The sequence below is a fragment of the Bubalus bubalis genome, chromosome 3 (genome assembly GCF_019923935.1).
Source record: "Bubalus bubalis isolate 160015118507 breed Murrah chromosome 3, NDDB_SH_1, whole genome shotgun sequence".
Taxonomy (NCBI): domain Eukaryota; kingdom Metazoa; phylum Chordata; class Mammalia; order Artiodactyla; family Bovidae; genus Bubalus; species Bubalus bubalis.
In genome coordinates this window covers 119509020-119528486 of record NC_059159.1, presented here as the reverse complement: position 1 = coordinate 119528486, position 19467 = coordinate 119509020, and the positions used below count along the sequence as shown (strand labels likewise).

Below are 19467 nucleotides of genomic sequence, written 5' to 3'. Positions count from 1 at the left end.
TTCACTTATACTCTTTGAAAAATTAGGAACATGAAATAGTTCTCTTCTCCATGTCTCCATTTTATATCCAGACTACTTTACTCTTATTACTGTCTGGCATCCAAATGTGGAATCCTTTTACTAAAGTATGCTTTGCAAAGGCTTTTGAAAACACTGCATTATATGACTTCCATAATATATTGATCCAAAATTCTGTTGTTGGACATCCAGTTTGTTGACATTACAAAAAATACTAAAAGGAACATCATTTTACATAATTTTGAAAAGATGAGTTCCTAGAAGCAGAATTGTTTTTGAAGGGTAAGAATATTTTCAAACTTTTGATCTATACTTCCAAATGACTTTCAGAAAAATTGCCCAAATACATTATACTAAGAGTGGAAGACTTTTCTTATTTCCCTCTCTATACCAAATCATTACTTTTTTTTTTTGGCCAATATGAGGAGTTAAAAATGGCATTACAAGCAGTATATTAAGTGAAACAAATCAGACAGAGAAAGACAAATGCTACATGATCTCACTTATATAGGAAATCTGAAAAGAAAAAGGCATTTTATTCTTGCTTAATATGTATTTCATATTCATTTTTTCATATGTATTGATAATTGTATTTCCTTTGGGAATTGTCTGTTCATGTGTTTGCTCATTTCTCTACTAAGATAGTCATAGTTTCCTGAATGGATTATATAAAGTTTATATATTAATGACATTACTTGATCATCTGTGCCACAGGATTACCTCATTTCTTTTTTTTTTTTTTAAGATTTTTTTATGTGGATTATTTTTTAAAAGTCATCATTGAATTTGTTACAATACCTCTTCTGTTTTATGTTTTAGTGTTTTGGCCACATGGCATATGGGATCTTAGCTCCCAGTTCAGGGGTCGAACCCTTACTCCCTGAATTGGAAGTCGAAGTCTTAACCACTGGACTATGAAGGAAGTCCCTCTACATTTCTTATATTAATGTTTTCTTATGATCTCTTTTGCCTGCTGAAGTATATAACATTCAAATGTGGCAATACTTTGTTTTTTTCCTTTGCTTTTATGCTTACAAAGTGCTCTATGTTGTGATCAGGTAAAATTTTACCTCTATTTTCTTCTGTTCTTTTATGGCTTCTCTTTTTACATTTATGCTTATAGTAACTCTCTTGCCCTCTCAGCAACATGACACAGGGATCTGCAGTAAAACATTCTGTTTTTTTGGTTCTGTGCATTTCATTATCCAGAGATACCTATTACTTCTCTATATTCTCAGACTTATAATGGCTTCTAGCATTTTTGAAATCTTTTAAACAAATATTTCTTACACTGATATGTGCACAAAGGGTAATTTAGAGAATACCTTAACATGCAGTTGTCCTGCTCCCTGAGGTAGGTCCCAGAAATATGCATGTTCACCAAGCATCTGAAAGAATTTTTCTGCAAAGTGGTGTAGGAACTATTCAGCCTTATTATCCATTTGCACGTCTATATTTATACATGTATGTCTACACACATCTATCTCCACAACCATGTCTGTGTAGCCTCCATTGAACATCTTCAGCTGTGTATCTCCCAGGTGCCCCAAACTCAAGCCAAAGGAGAATTCATTACCTCTTCATTCAAAACTCTTCATCCTTTGAGCACCATTTTACTTACTGACAGTGAAAGTGAGAGGTTTCCCTGCCCCAAATGTGAATGAGAGATTTTTCCCAGAAGCTCTGGTACCTGTCTGTGGATAATAGTATTTAGAAACTAAGACCTGGGCACTAGGTATACTTATAATTACCTTGTCTTCCTTTTAACTCTTTCCTTGACCACCATCCCAGCAGTGGGATTATTGGATTAGAGAAGATGAAATATTTTATGGTTCTTGATTCAATATTGACAAAGGTATAACCAGTCCCTTTGTGGGCTCTGTTGGGATACATACCATTGCCTCTCTTCCCCCAGACAGTGTCAGTCACTAATATTAAAGCCTTAGCATTACCTAACAGTGTCCTCTTGATATTAGAACTTCAGGAAGAGATTCTGAGGTACAGCTCCTGTCACTGCCCTCTCTATTCCTCCAGGGATCTTTGCCATAAGGGAGAACAGACACACACTGAACAACAGTCAAATGGGGAAAAAGAACCAGCTGGGCAAGTGCCATATCCAGCTCCCACACCTACCCCCTTCCAAATCAGCGTGTCTCTGATTCATTTGGAGAGAAAGATGGGGCCAAGACCAGGACTTCTAAACAAATCTCCATACTTTGCTTTGTTTCCTTAGTCTAAACATCCTCAGAAGGCACCGGGAAGGCCAGCCTGGCCCTTCACAATAGCAGGAAGCAAAAAAGAAAAAGGTTAAACAACGTTTCTTGACTGCAATGAACAGTAACAGAACCCTTCAATAAATGTGTCCCAGATTATCATATTGGGGGGAATGGAAGACAGTGAGGGTGGTGGCCAAGAAAGGGGTAGAAAGGGGGCAGAAGTACAAGGGCAAAAGGGAGCCCCCAGAGTTACCATCTGTGATGAGACGGGGGCTGGGGGCAATCCTGTCTCCTAGAAGTGCCACCAGGCACACTATCCAGCCATGTCTGTCCTCCCTTCCCTGTGGTGAAGCCCACATTTGCCCACTCAAACTAACTCTACAGGAGACCAAGAAGCCCTGAGAAAGAACAAGTCTTGCTACAGGCTGTTTCAGTTTCCTTAACGACTATAAGAAAAAAGATGCCAGGGAAGAATCAAAGCAGGTGTGGTTTGTCTTGACAAATCTTACACCAGTTCAAAAACATGCCATTTCTGTGTTGTTGCTACTGTCTGTGAGTTCAAGAGAGCACTCTTCTTCTAAGACTTGTCTCATGCTCCGGGGTGACAGGAACTCTGACCATCTCCAAACTGGACTTCTCTAGGTCCAGCTCCTTCAGTTAAAACCAGAGGTTAGGCTTTGGCTCAAAGTGGTAGTCAGTAACCCACCTGAGGGGTGGCAGGCACCCAGGTTGAGGAATGCTGACTACAGAGTATCTCTGCTACCCACTAGCTAGTGAGATTTGAGGAAAGCCAGCAACTCTCTGACAAACATAGACAATGTGTTAAAGAGCAGAGACATTACTTTGCCGACAAAGTCCATATAGTCAAAGCTATGGTTTTTCCTTTAGTCTTGCATGGATGTGAGAGTTGGGCCACAAAGAAGGCTAAACGCCGAAGAATTGACGCTTTTGAGCTGTGGTTCTGGAGACGACTCTTGAAGTCCCTTGGACTGAAAGGAGATTAAATCAGTCAGTCCTAAAGGAAATCAATCCCGAATATTCATTAGAAGGACTGATGCTGAAGCTAAAGCTCCAATACTTTGGCCACCTGATGTGAAGAGCTGACTCACTGGAAAAGACCCTGACGCTGGGAAAGATTGAAGGCAGGAGGAGCAGGGGATGACAGAGGATGAGATGGTTGGATGGCATCATTGACTCAATAGACATGAGTTTGAGCAAGCTCCGGGAGATGGTGAAGGACGTGGAAGCCTGGCATGCTGCAGTCCATGGGGTCGCAAAGAGTCAGACATGACTGAATGACTGAACAACATTAACAACAAAGCAACTTTCTCTGCCTCATATTCCATATGTGAAATAGAGATCCTCTAGTCAGAGTTCTCTAGAGATAAACAGAGTCAATAGGATGAGTATATATATGTGTGTGTGTGTGTGTGTGTGTGTGTGTGTGTACAGAGAGAGAGAGAGGAAAGGAGATTTATCAAAGGAACTGGTTCACATGACTGTGGAGGATGAGAAGCCACATGATCTGCAGTCTGCAAGCTGGAGAACCCGTGAAGCCAGTGTGTAATTCAGTCCAAGTCCTAAGGCCTGAGAACCAGGAGCATGATGTTGGACGGCTTAAGATGTTTGTCTCAGCTCAAGCGAAGAGCAAATTTGCCCTTCCATGTTGTTCTATCCATTGGATGATGCCCCCCTATATTGGTAAAGACTATCTTTACTTCGTCTACTGATTCAAATGCTAACCTCTTGCAGAATAACCCTCAGATACAGCAGAAATAATGTTTTAACATCTATATGAGCATCTCATAGCCTTGTCAAGATGACACACAAAATTAACCAGCACAGGAGGTGATAACATACTGACTTTAGAATCATTGTGAAGAATAAATGAATTCATACATAAAGTATTTAGACCCGTGAACTCAGGAATGATGGCTAGAAAATGAAGATAATGATAAGTAGGACTATAAAGCTGCCAAAAGTCATCTTCCTTCAACCCGCCATGGAACCTGAAGATTCCCTTTTGATCACTCCTACAATTTTCAATGGTCCCCAAAGTATGCTTCAGGGGATGCAAGTATTTCAGGGGCTGGGCCAAAGTAACTCACTGCTAAAACTGAACAATGACAGCCTTCCCTGTACCCATTCTTCACCAGCTGCAGACCAAATTAAGCTAATGGATACAAATTTTAAACTTAAATTTTCATCCTACCTATAAGTTTTTATACCTTTGGTGCTATAAGTGTTTGGAAGGAATTAAGGGGTAGAAAATAAATATTATTGGCAAAACTCAAATGCTTGGTTGCCCAAGCCTAGCTCAAAAGCCAAATGATTTTTCATGAAACTATACTCAATTGTTTTTACTTTAGACTGAAGATCTGTGAGTCATTTTTTGCTAGTAATATTAGTTTTTATGTATATGAGAGAATGAAATATGTCTGTATTTGGTTGTGTCCTAGCACGAAATAGAATCAAGGCTCAATGCCATTTGAAAAAATCAATCCCTTGGAAAAGTATTAAAGGTCGTCATTGGTACCATCTCCAGGTACATGGCTCCACTAATCCCTACAGGGTTCACTGAGTGTAACAATTATTTGACCCTTAGCATGCAGGGCTGGCAGCTGAGATGAGCTACCGCACGACCAAGGTCAGGGGCAGCGGCTGAGAGGAGCAACCCTACGTCCAAGGAGTGGTGGCTGCGCAGGGCGCAGGAGGGCCGACAGGAGCTACTCCACATTCAAGGTCAGGAGGGGCAACCTTGTCCAAGGTAAGGAACAGCGCTTGCTTTGCTGGAGCAGCCGTGAAGAGATACCCCATGTTCAAGGTAAGAGAAACCCAAGTAAGACAGTAGTTGTTGCAATAGGGCATCAGCGGGCAGACACACTGAAACCATAATCAAAGAAAACTAGCTAATCTGATCACATGGACCACAGCCTTGTCTAACTCAATGAAACTAAGCCATGCCGTGTGGGGCCACCCAAGACGGATGGGTCATGGTGGAGAGGTCTGACAGAATGTGGTCCACTGGAGAAGGGAATGGCAAACCACTTCAGTATTCTTGCCTTGAGAACCCCATGAACAGTATGAAAAGGCAAAATGATAGGATACGGAAAGAGGAACTCCCCAGGTTGGTAGGTGCCCAATATGCTACTGGAGATCAGTGGAGAAATAACTCCAGAAAAAATGAAGGGATGGAGCCAAAGCAAAAACAATACCCAGTTGTGGATGTGACTGTAATAGAAGCAAGGTCTGATGCTATAAAGAGCAATATTGCATAGGAACCTGGAGTGTTAGGTCCATGAATCAATGCAAATTGGAAGTGGTCAAACAGGAAATGGCAAGAGTGAATGTCAACATTCTAGGAATCAGTGAACTAAAATGGACTGGAATGGGTGAATTTAACTCAGATGACCATTATATCTACTACTGCAGGCAGGAATCCCTCAGAAGAAATGGAGTAGCCATCATGGTCAACAAAAGAGTCTGAAATGCAGTCCTTGGATGCAATCTCAAAAACGACAGAATGATCTCTGTTTGTTTCCAAGGCAAACCATTCAGTATCACAGTAATCCAAGTCTATGTTCCAACCAGTAATGCTGAAGAAGCTGAAGTTGAATGGTTCTATGAAGACCTACAAGACCTTTTAGAACTAATACCCCAAAAAGATGTCCTTTTCATTATAGGGGACTGGAATGCAAAAGTCAGAAGTCAAGAAACACCTGGAGTAACAGGCAAATTTGGGCTTGGAGTGCAGAAAGAAGCAGGGCAAAGGCTAATAGAGTTTTGCCACGAGAACACACGGGTCATAGCCAACACCCTCTTCCAACAACACAAGAGAAGACTCTACATATAGACATCACCAAATGGTCAACATCAAAATCAGATTGATTATATTCTTTGCAGCCAACGATGGAGAAGCTCTATAGAGTCAGCAAAAACAAGACTGGGAGCTGACTGTGGCTCAGATCATGAACTCCTTATTGCCAAATTCAGACTTAGATTGAAAAAAGTAGGGAAAACCATTAGACCATTCAGGTATGACCTAAATCAGATACCTTATGATTATACAGTGGAAGTGACAAATAGATTTAAGGGACTAGATCTGATAGAGTGTTTGATGAACTATGGACAGAGGTTTGTGACATTGTACAGGAGACAGGAATCAAGACCATCCTCATGGAAAAGAAATGCAAAAAAGCAAAATGGCTGTCTGAGGAGGCCTTAAAATTGCTATGAAAAGAAGAGAAGTGAAAAGCAAAGGAGAAAAGGAAAGATATACCCATTTGAATACAGAGTTCCAAAGAATAGCAAGGAGAGATAAGAAAGCCTTCCTCAGCAATCAATGCAAAGAAATAGAGGAAAACAACAGAATGGGAAAGACTAGAGATCTCTTCAAGAAAATAAGAGATACCAAATAAGAGATAAGTGAACATTTATCAAGCAAAGATGGGGCTCGATAAAGGACAGAAATGGTATGGACCTAACAGAAGCAGAAGATATTAAGAAGAGATGGAAGAATACACAGAAGAACTGTACAAAAAAGATCTTTACGACCCAGATAATCACAATGGTGTGATCACTCACCTAGAGCCAGACATCCTGGACTGTGAAGTAAAATGGGCCTTAGAAAGTATCACTACGAACAAAGCTAGTGGAGGTGATGGAATTCCAGTTGAGCTATTTCAAATCCTGAAAGACGATGCTGTGAAAGTGCTGTACTCAGTGTGCCAGCAAATTTGGAAAACTCAGCAGTGGCCACAGGACTGGAAAAGGTCAGTTTTCATTCCAATCCCAAAGAAAGGCAATGCCAAAAAATGCTCAAACTACCGCACAATTGCACTCATCTCACACGCTAGTAAAGTAATGCTCAAAATTCTCCCAGCCAGGCTTCAGCAATACGTAAACCGTGAACTTCCAGATGTACAAGCTGGTTTTAGAAAAGGCAGAGGAACCAGAGATCAAATTGCCAACATCTGCTGGATCATCGAAAAAGCAAGAGAGTTCCAGAAAAATATCTATTTCTGCTTTATTGACTATGCCAAAGCCTTTGACTGTGTGGATCACAATAAACTGTGGAAAATTCTGAAGGAGATAGGAATACCAGACCACCTGACCTGCCTCTTGAGAAACCTATATACAGGTCAGGAAGCAACAGTTAGAACTGGACATGGAACAACAGACTCGTTCCAAATAGAAAAAGGAGTACGTCAAGGCTGTATATTGTCACCCTGCTTATTTAACTTACATGCAGAGTACATCATGAGAAACACTGGGCTGGAAGAAGCACAAGCTGGAATCAAGATTGCCGGGAGAAATATCAAAAACCTCAGATATGCAGATGACACCACCCTTATAGCAGAAAGTGAAGAAGAACTAAAGATCCTCTTGATGAAAGTGAAAGAGAAGAGTGAAAAGTTGACTTAAAGCTCAACATTCAGAAAACGAAGATCATGGCATCTGGTCCCATCACTTCATGGGAAATGGATAGGGAAACAGTGGAAATAGTGATAGACTTTTTCTGGGTGGGGCTCCAACATCACTGCAGATGGTGATTGCAGCCATGAAATTAAAAGATGCTTACTCCTTGGAAGGAAAGTTATAACCAACCTGCTGCTGCCAAGTCACTTCAGTCAAGCAGAGATATTACTTTGCCAACAAAGGTCTATCTAGTCAAGGTTATGGTTTTTCCAGTGGTCATGTATGGATGTGAGAGTTCCACTGTGAAGAAAGCTGAGCACCGAAGAACTGATGCTTTTGAACTGTGGTGTTAGAGAAGACTGTTGAGAGTCCCTTGGACTGCAAGGAGATCCAACCAATACATCCTAAAGGAGACTAGTCCTGGGTGTTCATTGGAAGGACTGATGCTGAGGTTGAAACTCCAGTACTTTGGCCACCTCATGTGAAGAGTTGACTCATTTGGAAAAGAATCTAATGTTGGGAGGGATTGGGGGCAGGAGAAGGGGACAACAGAGGATGAGATGGCTGGATCACATCATTGACTCAATGAACATGAGTTTGAGTGAACTCATGGAGTTGGTGATGGACAGTGAGGCCTTGCGTGCTGTGATTCATGGGATGGCAAAGAGTCAGACACGGCTGAGTGACTGAACTGAACTGATGCACTGTTTTAAAGTTGTTTTTTATTTTTTTTATTATTTGTTGTTGTTCAGTCGCTAAGTCGTGTCAGACTGTTTGTGACCCCATTGACTGCAGCACACCAGCCTTCCCTTTTCTTCACCATCTCCCAGAGTTTGCTGAAATTCATGTCCTTGAGTCAGTGATGCTATCTAACCATTCATCCTCTGCTGCCCTCTTCTCCTTCTGCCTTCAATACACAGTTTGAAAGCATCAGTTCTTCGGTGCTCAGTGTTCTTTATGATCCAACTCTCACATCCATACATGACTACTGGGAAAACCATAGGTTTGACTATGTGGACCTTTCTCGGCAAAGGGTTGTCTCTGCTTTTTAATACACTGTCTAGATTTGTCAAAGCTTTCCTTCCAAGGAGCAAGAGTTGTTTAATTTCATGGCTGCAGTCACCATATGCAGTGATCTTGGAGCCCAAGAAAAGAAAATCTATCACTCTTTCCATTTTTTCCCCTTCTATTTCTCATGAAGTGATGGGACCGGATGCCATGATTTTAGCTTTTTGAATGCTGAGTTTTAAGCAAGCTTTTTCACTCTCCCCTTTCACCCTCATCAAGAGGCTCTCTAGTTCCTCTTCACTTTCTGCCATTAGAGTGGAATCATCTGCATATCTGAGGTTGTTGATATTTCTCCCAGCAATCTTGATTGCAGCTTGTGATTCATCCAGGCCGGCATTTCGCATGATGTACTCCACATATAAGTTAAATAAACAGGCTGACAATATACAGCCTTGCTTTACTCCTTTCCCAATTTTGAACCAGTCCATTGTTCCATGTAAGTGTCTAACTGTTACTTCTTGACCTGCATACAGGTTTCTCAGGAGACAAGTAAGGTAGACAACTAAGGTATTCCTATCTCTCTAAGAATTTTCCAGTTTGTTGTGCTCCACACAGTCAAAGGCTTTAGCATAGTCAGTAAAGCAGAAGTAGATGTTTTTCTGGAATTCCCTTGCTTTCTCTATGATGCAATGAAAGTTGGCAATTTGACCTCTGGTCCTGTGCCTTTTCTGAACCCAGCATGTACATTTGGAATTTTTTGATTAACATAATGCTGAAGCCTAGCTTGAAGGATTTTGAGCATAACTTTACTAGTATGTGAAATGAACCCAACTGTACGATAGTTTGACATTCTTTGGTACTGTCCTTCTTCAGGATTGGAATGAAAAATGATCTTTTCCAGTCCTGTGGCCACTGCTGAGTTTTTCAAATTTGCTGACATACTAAGTGCAGCACACTTTCACAGCATCATCTTTTAGGATTTTAAATAGCTCAAGCTGGAATTCCATCACATCCACTAGCTTTGTTTGTAGTAATGATTCCTAAGGCCCACTTGACTTCACACTCCAAATGTCTGGTTTTTTTTTTTTTTAATTTTATTTTATTTTTAAACTTTACATAATTGTATTAGTTTTGCCAAATATCAAAATGAATCCGCCACAGGTATACATGTGTTCCCCATCCTGAACCTTCCTCCCTCCTCCCTCCCCATTCCATCCCTCTGGGTAGATGTCTGGTTCTAAGTGAGGACCACATTATCTTGGTTATCCTGGTCATTAAGACCTTTTCTGTATAGTTCTTCTTGAATTCTTGCTACCTCTTAATCTCTTCTGCTCCTGTTAGTTCCTTATCATTTCTGTCCTTTATCATGCCCATCCTTGCATGAAATGTTCCCTTGATATTTCCAATTTTCTTGAAGAGATCTCTAGTCCTTTCCATTTATTGTTTTCCTCTACTTCTTTGCATTGTTCACTTAAGAAGGCCTTCTTATCTCTTCTTGCTATGCAACTCTGCATTCAGTTGGGTATATCTTTCCCTTTTTTATTAGTACTCATCATTTAAAATATAAGTTTGTAAAAACAGAGTTGCCATAAGATCCAACAATCCCATTCCTGGGCATATAGCCAGACAAAACTATGATTCAAAAAGATGTTCACAGCAGTGATATTCACAATAGCCAAGACATGGAAACAATATAAATGTCCATCAACAGGTGAATGAATAAAGAATATGTGATATATGTTAATATCTACACATATATATATACATGTATATATACAATGGAATATTACTCAGCCATTAGTAAGAATGAAATAATGCCATTTGTAGCAACATGGATGGACCTAGAGATTATCTTGCTAAGTGAAGTAAGTCAGAAAGAGAAAGACAAATAGCATATATCATTTATATGTAGAATATAAAATATGACACAAATGAACATACTTATAAAAGAGAAACCAACTTACAGACATAGAGAACAGACTTGTGGTTGCCAAGGGGCAGGGGGACAAAGGAGGGGAGAATTGGGATTAACTGATGCAAACTATTATATATAGGCTGGATAAACAACAAGGTATATGGTATAGGATGGGGACCTATATCCAATACCTTGTGATACATCATAATAGAAAAGAATATGAAAATAGAATACATATATGTACAACTGAATCACTTTGCTGTATAGCAGAAATTAAACAAAACATTGTAAATCAACTATACTTCAATAAAATTAAAACAAAGTATAAGCTAGATTTCCCAGCTATACTGCATGCTCTCTGAGAGAGGAATTAATGTTTATATAGCTCCTGATGTCCTCAAAGCCTAGGGCAGAAACTGTTTGTGGTATATCCAAATAAACATATTGGCTCATAACTTGTTACCTGGAATGAATTATGCTTCACAACTTTTAATTTTCATTTAATCCCCCATTGGAATTGGAACATTGGGTAGCTAAGTCTTAATGGTTAAGACAGTAGAAAATGTCCACCTACTGAGGATCAACAGCCCAGTTCACCAGATCTAGATGGATCATGAAAAGGTCCATAACTGGAGCCTCACGAGTAGGGCATTAATCCTTATAAGAGTTATGGCTGGAAAAAACCCACTTCACCACAGAAATTCCATTCGCTTTAAAGGCTTGCTGGGTTGCAAAGGAATTGCACTTTTCTGGTTTCTAAAGTTAATATTTGAAGAAGCTGTTTCCCTACTGATTCGTTTTACATAGAGAAAAACTGTACAGACCACTGAGCTAAACCCAGTGAAACAAAATCCAGCTTGAGATTCCTCCTGGGTATCTGATGAAATTGTAGAACTATGCAGAATCCTTTCAAAACACTTTTCAAGAATATGAATGATAGGGTTCACAGAAGGAACATCTTAGGCTCTTTTTCACACTGGAAATAAAAAATTCCCATCATTAATGTCTTCCATCTACAACTAACACTCACACCCTGGTCTTTCCCCCAATCCATGTTTTTTTTTTGCATACTCAACCTTAAAGGATGTTGGAAATGAGAATACTTCATTCATTCCTAGAAAAAATTTCCTAATTTTAGCCCAATGTAACTGTGGATCTTCTAGTCCATGCTGGTCCTAATGTCTGCTAATCTATTATTATGTGAACATGCTTATTGAAAAAGAGGGCTGTGTTTCCAGGGATTTGTCTGAAGACGTCAAATACAAGTTGACAGACTGCAAATTCTAGATATGCCTCCCACTTGACACTGAAGGAATTCTTACTAAGTAAAATTTAAGAACTAAGTATCACCTACTCCTTGTTCATTATCCCTTCATCTTCTCCCCTCCCCCACAGCTGGGAACTCTGTACTGTTCATAGGGGAAAGATAGGCTTTGTTCTTTCTTCCTAAATAGAACTCCTCCTTAAATGGCTGCAGTGGGGGAAGGGAGTGGCAGTGATGTAAAAGCTGCAAGAATTGGTCTATGGACACAGCAGTGCTAAACATACTACCCTTTATAAATCATGAGGATTATGTTTTTCTGTTTTGTTTTTTTTTTTAAGCCTGATCTGGGTAGCCAAGCTTGTTTACCCAATGGTCTAATTGTTCCTTAATGTAAAAAGTGAAATCTAGAAAGAAAAATCCCTTCTCTTTTTCTTTTACTCTCCTCACAAATGAATGTCTTGTATTTCAATTTTTTTATCTTTCTAGAGTAGCCCTGATTTCAAACAAAAGATGTCAAATGAAGAAAGACACATAGAAGAGGTCCTAAAGAGTTCCTCGGTTGACAGAGAATTGTTGGATTTAAAGATATTTGAGATTGACTTCTACCACAGAATAGCAATCCACGGCCATTAGGATTCTTACTTAGCCAGGGCCCATCAATTCTCACTAAACCCTATTCACAGATTGAGAGACCTCAGCCATTGCTAATTAAATAGATGATGTGGAAGGAAAGTGGAAGTTCCCAGTTCAAAAAGAATCCTAGGGCAGATCACATTCCTCAAAAGAATTCAGTTAATATCTAATCGACTTCCTAATTTCTATATGTGTTTCTCAAGGTCTTCTCAACACACAACTTCACATTCATAGGGTGAGATGGTATGACACTCGAGCGTATTTGAGACATAATTCCATTAACCTCTTGCTGGTAAGCCACATTTTTCTTGTTATATTATCTAAATGAGGGAATTCAGGGGATTTAGCCATCCAAAATAACCACTGTATGTAGCTCATGATTTGTTTTCATAGTACTACTCCCACATCAAATTGCATTTTCACTTCCACAAAGATTTATTTACTTATTTAATTTTTTGACTGTGGTGGGTCTTTGTTGCTGTGGGGGCTTTCTTAAGCTGCAGTGAGAAGGGGCTATTCTCTCGCTGTGGTGTGCAGGCTTCTCATTGCAGTGGCTTTCCTGGTTGCCAAGCACAGGCTCTGGGCACAAGGGTCTCAGTACTTGCGGTTCCTGGGCTCTAGAGTACAGGCTCAGTAGTTGTGATGCAGGGGCTTAGTTGCTCTGCAGCATGTGGGATCTTCCCAGACCAGGGATTAAACAGTATCCCATCCGGTGTCCCTGGCATTGCAAGGCAGATTCTTAACCACTGGGCCACCAGGGAAGCCCCTTCACTTCCAAAAAGATATGTGTACCAGTGGCATATTTTCTTGAGTATGAAACAGCCTATGAATGGGAGGGCATTCATGATCTATGGCTCCTGCCTTTCACAAGATCCATTTATCCTGCCTCCAAGAAACACATAGTGATGTATTTCTGGGCAGCAGAGTATTCTTGGGCCCCAGACGTATTTCTTGGGGCCCCCACACAGGCCATGGCTGGACTAGAGTTCCTCAGATCGCCCTTTTAGAATCTGTCCTGCTATCTGATTTTCAAGGATGCATAATAGCAGGGGTGATAATCCCCCAGTTCTTTAGTGACCTAGGGTAGGGCCCTTCTTTCCAGGCAAAAAAGGGAAAGGAACAAGGTTCTTAGGGCCAAGCACTGAGTGGAATAGGATACTGTGTTATCTCAGCTTATCTCTTTCAGTCCAGGCAACCACCTTGAGAGACCTGTGCTTTTATCCTGGTTTTATGGGTGAGGAAACTGATGCTCAGAGAGGGGAGTAGTTTGCCCAGTGCCATACAGTAAGAGGCAGACATGGATTCCATTTCAGGATCCTCTGTCTCTAGGCTTGGTGCATGTTTTGTTAAACTTCTCTAGGCTTCAGGGTTGGGTGGGGCAGGGAGGAGAATGAAGGATGCCACAGGATGGGGATGGGGATCCTGAGAGGGGAGATGGAAACAAGAGGCAGGAAAGGGTCCTCAGAGAAGGGAATGACAAAAGAATTATGCAGGAAATTCTCTGAAGGGCTTTGAATCTTACTGATTTGGAACTTTGTAACTGAATGTAGGGCTTCCCTGTTGGCTCAGTGGTAAAGGATCTGCCTGTCAATGTAAGAGATGAGTTCCATCCCTGGGTTCATCCCTGAATTGGGAATTTCCCCTAGATAAGGATATGGCAACCCAGTCCAGTATTCTTGCCTGGGAAATCTCATGGACAGAGGAGCCTGGCGGGCTACAGTACAGAGGTTTGCAAAAAGAGTCGGACAGTAGTGACTAAAGAAGAACAACTGCATTTAAGGCACGGATTATGATTTATCGTTGCCAAAAGTGTAAAGAAAGGTCCTAACATTATTGAGCAGACTTGTTTTACCATTTTTCATTAATATGGTTTTGGGGTTAATGACTTTCCATAAGCTGAAGTTGTTATTAAACTGAAAAATTCTATAGCTGTGATGGTTCATTTCAGGTGTCAACTGGGCTAAGGAATCCAGATAGCTGATAAAGCATTTCTGGGTGTGTCTGTGAGAGTGCTTCTGGAGATAAGCATTTGACTCAATAGACTAAGTAAAGTTCACCATCACCAATGCCCAATGCAGGCGGGCATCATCCAATCCATGGGGGCTGGGGGGGCCCACACAGGACAAAAAGGAGGAAGGGTGAGCTCGCCTCTCTTCTTGAGCTGGGATGTCAAGCTTCTGGTTCTCACACAAGTAGCCCTTGGTTCTCAGGCCTTTGGACTCAAAATGAATTATACCACTGGCTTTCCTCGTTCTCCGACTTACAGATGGCAGATTCACGGCTTCCATAACCTCAGGGGCCAATTCCTTTAATACATCTCTTCTCTCTTTTTCTCTCCTATTGGTTCTGTTCCTCTGGAGAACCCTGACTAGAACAGTAAACAGTAACAATTTAAAGTAATGTTTTAAAATCGTGTTGCAACCTGTTTATATGACCCCTGTTGATGTAAAAGAGAAAGAACTGGACAGAGATTTTTTAAAATGTATTTCTTAGTGTGGTTCACGGAGAAGGCGATGGCACCCCACTCCAGTACTCTTGCCTGGAAAATCCCATGGACGGAGGAGCCTGGTAGGCTGCAGTCCATGGGGTCGCTAAGTCGAAGACTGAGCGACTTCACTTTCACTTTTCACTTTCATACATTGGAGAAGGAAATGGCAACCCACTCCAGTGTTCTTGCCTGGAGAATCCCAGGGACGGTGGAGCCTGATGGGCTGCCGTCTATGGGGTCGCACAGAGTCGCACACGACTGAAGCGACTTAGCAGCAGCAGCAGTGTGGTTCATGGTCAAAGATATTCAAAATCCATTTATTTTAGGAGAATTTGGAGGATAGAAACTATCCATTTACATTCAACAGGTCAAATGTTTCCAAACATATTATCAGGACCCAGACCATATGTCTACCATTACCAGGACACCCCAAACCATTATTAATTACAGAGTTCTATATATCCCCCTGCCTTTTTTTTTTTTTTTTTAATTTTATCATTTGTGACATTGTAAATCAGGACAGTTGCTTTGCTATCCTAGGTGAAATTAAGACTTGCTATCTTTGGCGTTCCTCTGCTTCATCTGGCTACTGAGCCCATCTTTTTTTTTTTTAACTGAACTGCAATTTAGGGCATGGATTGGGTGCTTCCAGAAAGCACACAACTGAAGGTAGCTGCCTTTCTCTGCTGGCAATGCACACAGTTCTAGAGCCCAGAGGCAACTCTGCAGGAATATAAGTCCTTATATTCCTTATATATCACATATATATAAGGACCTTATATAGTCCTTATATATCACAGCCTACCAAGCTTGTGAGCAAGATACATATAAATATTTTCTATCAGGAGATCAATGAGGGATTTGATCAATGAAAGAGAACTCACTGTGGCCAGTGGCCGCTAGTGAGTTCTCTGGAGTACCAGGCTTCAAAAAACCCAGCTCTCCTACAAGTGACTGAGAAAGTACTGGGCCTTGGGCTTCTGGTCAGTAAAATAGGGATAGTAATACAAATGCTTTGATGGTCAAATGAGGTAATACGAACAATAAAGCACTTAGAACAGTGCCTGACACACAGTAAGTGCTCAATAAACAATGGTATGCACATTCAGGAAATGAATAGGATGAGAATCCACTGTAAAACTGGTACATACCCAAAAAAGAAATCCTACTGACTTTAAACAAATAACTGACAACATACACAAAATGTGTCGTAAGCATTTTTAAAGGCATAATGCGGTGTCACTAAGTACATTCACACTGTTGTGCTGCCTTCACCCCCATCCATCCAAGAACTCTATGCCTCTTGCAAAACTAAAACTCTGTACCTGTTACCTCTCCCCAGCCCCTGGCAACCTCTGTTCACTTTTCTGTCTATAAATTTGCCCAGTCTAGGTACTTCATATAAGTAGGATCATAAAGTCCTTGTCATTTTGTGTCTGGCTTATTTCACTAGCATAATGTCCTCCATATTATGGCATGTGTTAGAATTTCCTTTGCTTTTAAGGTCCATTGTTGTTATTTTTCAGTGGCTAAGTCATGTCCAACTCTTTTGTGACTCCATGGACTGTATCCCGTCAGGCTCCTCTGTCCATGAGATTTCCCAGGCAAGAATACTGGAGTGAGTTGCCATTTCCTCCTCCAGGGGAATCTTTCAGACCCAGGGATCAAACCCGTGTCTCCTGCATTGACAAGCGGATTCTTTACCTCTGTGCCACCAGGGAAGCCTAAGGTCCATTGATTATTTAATTGTTTATATATTTTAAAGGCTACACTCCATTTACAATCATTACAAAGTACTGGCTATATTCCCTGTGTTGTACAATCCAGCCTTCAGCCTATCTTATACCCAATGCTTTGTACCTCTCATTCCCCCACCCTTATATTGCCACTTTCCCCACCTCGTCTCCTAGCTAGTAACCACTACTTTGTTCTCTGTATCTGGAGTTTGCTTCTTTTTTGTTATATTCACTAGTTTGTTGTATTTTTTTATATTCTACATTAAGTAATAACATACAGTATTTATCTTTCTCTGATTTATTTCACTTAGCATAATGCCCTCCAAGACCATCCAGGTAGCTGCAAATGGCAAAATTTGTTCTTTTTTATTGAAGCCCACTGACCTGTCAGACAGTAAAGAATCTGCTTGCAATGCAGGAGACCTGGGTTCGATCCCTGGGTCAGGAAGATTCCCTGGAGAAGGAAATGGCAACCCACTCCAGTATTCCTGCCTGGAGAATCCCATGGACAAAGGAGCCTAACAGGCTACAGTCCATGGGGGTGCAAAGAGTCGGACCCAACTGAGTGATTAACACACACACACACACACACACACACACACACTGATCTTTTAACCTATCAAATTTTTGAAGTCTTCAGAAATTAAAGATATAAATATGAAAATGCCTCCTTTCACTAGCAAAGGCAAATAACTTCTTGAAACACTTCCTGGAGTTACCTAGAGATACCCATCTCCATAGAAATGCTAATTAGAAATCCAGTTTTCTTAAGAAAGGTATTATTCCTTGAGGCAGGCTGTTTACATTAATCAACATTTCTCTAATACTAGTCAGTGTTTTGTAACACTTTTTCAAGTGCCAATTGTAGCTTGCCAGTTCTTCTGAAATGTGGAGAATGCCAATGGGGGAAATTAGAATGGTAACTCTGTCCCCATGGGATTTTTTCTGTCATCGTGAAGGAGTTATTTTTATCGTTTTCACTTTACATAAGCATTGCTTATATGGATGGTGGCTAGAAATATTGGACACTGTGTAGAAAGTCCTGGTTTTTCTGTATTTTCATATTTGCCTCCCTGTCAGGCACTCAAGTTTTTCAGTGGAAATTGTGGATTTAATCTGTCCACACAAAATGGAATCTGTTTATTACTGTCACAGAAATGTTTCCTTTCAGTCAACATAATGGCAATGGGAAAAACAAAATTCATGCTAAATGGCCACAATTAAAGGGAAAAAACTGATGGATGGGGCATTCCAATAGTCAATGCTCAGATTATGCTTTGTCACTTTTCACAACTTTTTGGAAAACTGTTTACTTGCACATCATAAATATGTGCCTCTGTGATTCTAGATGAACATAACATCAGCATCCAAGATTTAGTGCTATTTTCATTCCTTTTCAAGATTAGTATTTAAAGCTTAATACACAGAGCAATAATCGGTTTCAGTATTAAATTTAAAAATCTTCAGGAAGTTTCCAAATAAAACTAACAATTTATAAATTTCACTGCTGGGTTCAAGTGATGAAAAGGCCAGCAGAACACCTATTTATAATGGGAATTAAGAAACTGATATAAAATTTATTTGCTACAATCTTATTCTTAATATGTAAGTAGTTTAGTTCCTTATTTTATAGTAGATTTTCTGGTTATTCTGAGCCTGATGGTCCACAAAACGATGCATTAGAGGATTGCTAATGTAATGCCCTAATTTGTTTAAAGATTTTCATTTTATGTTAATTGATAACTAAAGGACATTTGAGACAGCGGGAAAAAATAAAATACCATTAATAATAAAAGAACTAAAAGATCCAGAGAAAAACACTGGGTAATACTTTGGATATTAGTACAAGAGCTTTAACATGATGGGGGGGCACTTTTTTCGTACTTTTAAAAACTGGAAACATCATAAGCCAATCTTTTAACTATGAAGGGAATTTCTATTACCATGTGAAGAAACAGATGCAGACAATGAACCTAAAATGGCTTTCCCACTTTTTATCATGAAAAATTTCAAACAGAAAACTTGAAAGGTTAGTAAAATGAAAAACGACAGACTCTGCTCCTAAACTCTACAGTTTCTGTTTACAGATTTGCTTTTCCTTTCTTTTCAGATTTGAAGATTTGGTTTCTCTTTCTCTACCTACACATTTTCTCTGCAGTTGAAGACTTCATTTGAAGTTGCATGCATCAGTTGCAAATATCTTCTCAGAATATCCTTTGACATGATCACAATTTTTTAAAAAAATTAACCATAATCCCATATTACCTAATAACCAGTCCATATTAAAACTTCTGAAGAACATCTTTCACAGATACGTGATGGGTTTTTGTTCTTTGAACTAGGAACCAGTATAGATTCATATATTGCATTCTCATCATGTGTCTTTGCTTTTATGGAATAGTCCTTTCCATTTTTTTCCCCCTCTCATGACACCGAATTTTAGAGCAGAGGCCAGTTGTCTCATGAAATGTTCCAACATTCTGTAATTATGTCACTTGACTTGTTCATCTAGGTCTACACTTAGCATTCTAGAAGCCATGGAAGTATTTGAAATATTCACTCGCTATCTAGCCCATTTTTCATCCCCAGGGCTCACCTGCCTTCAACCAGTGAGGAACATCAAGAGATCAGAGATTAGCTGAACTCAGCTTTAACCCTTCAAAGAAACTGTGTAGCTCCAGGAAGAAAAGTTATTTAAATGATACTCCCAAAGAAAAGGCAGAGGAAAGGTGCCCCCATTTAATTTTTCCTAGTAAGTCCAAGGCCTATGG

The 19467-nt window shown here is 40.2% G+C and overlaps 1 long non-coding RNA gene across 1 annotated transcript; it reads left to right on the top strand.

The window, feature by feature from the left end:
* Window positions 1–11883: 11883 nt before the first annotated feature.
* Window positions 11884–19006, top strand: LOC123332857. The gene is made up of 2 exons (XR_006549971.1): window positions 11884–12764; window positions 18807–19006. It is a non-coding gene; the product is annotated as an uncharacterized LOC123332857 (long non-coding RNA).
* The last annotated feature ends 461 nt before the right edge of the window (window positions 19007–19467 follow it).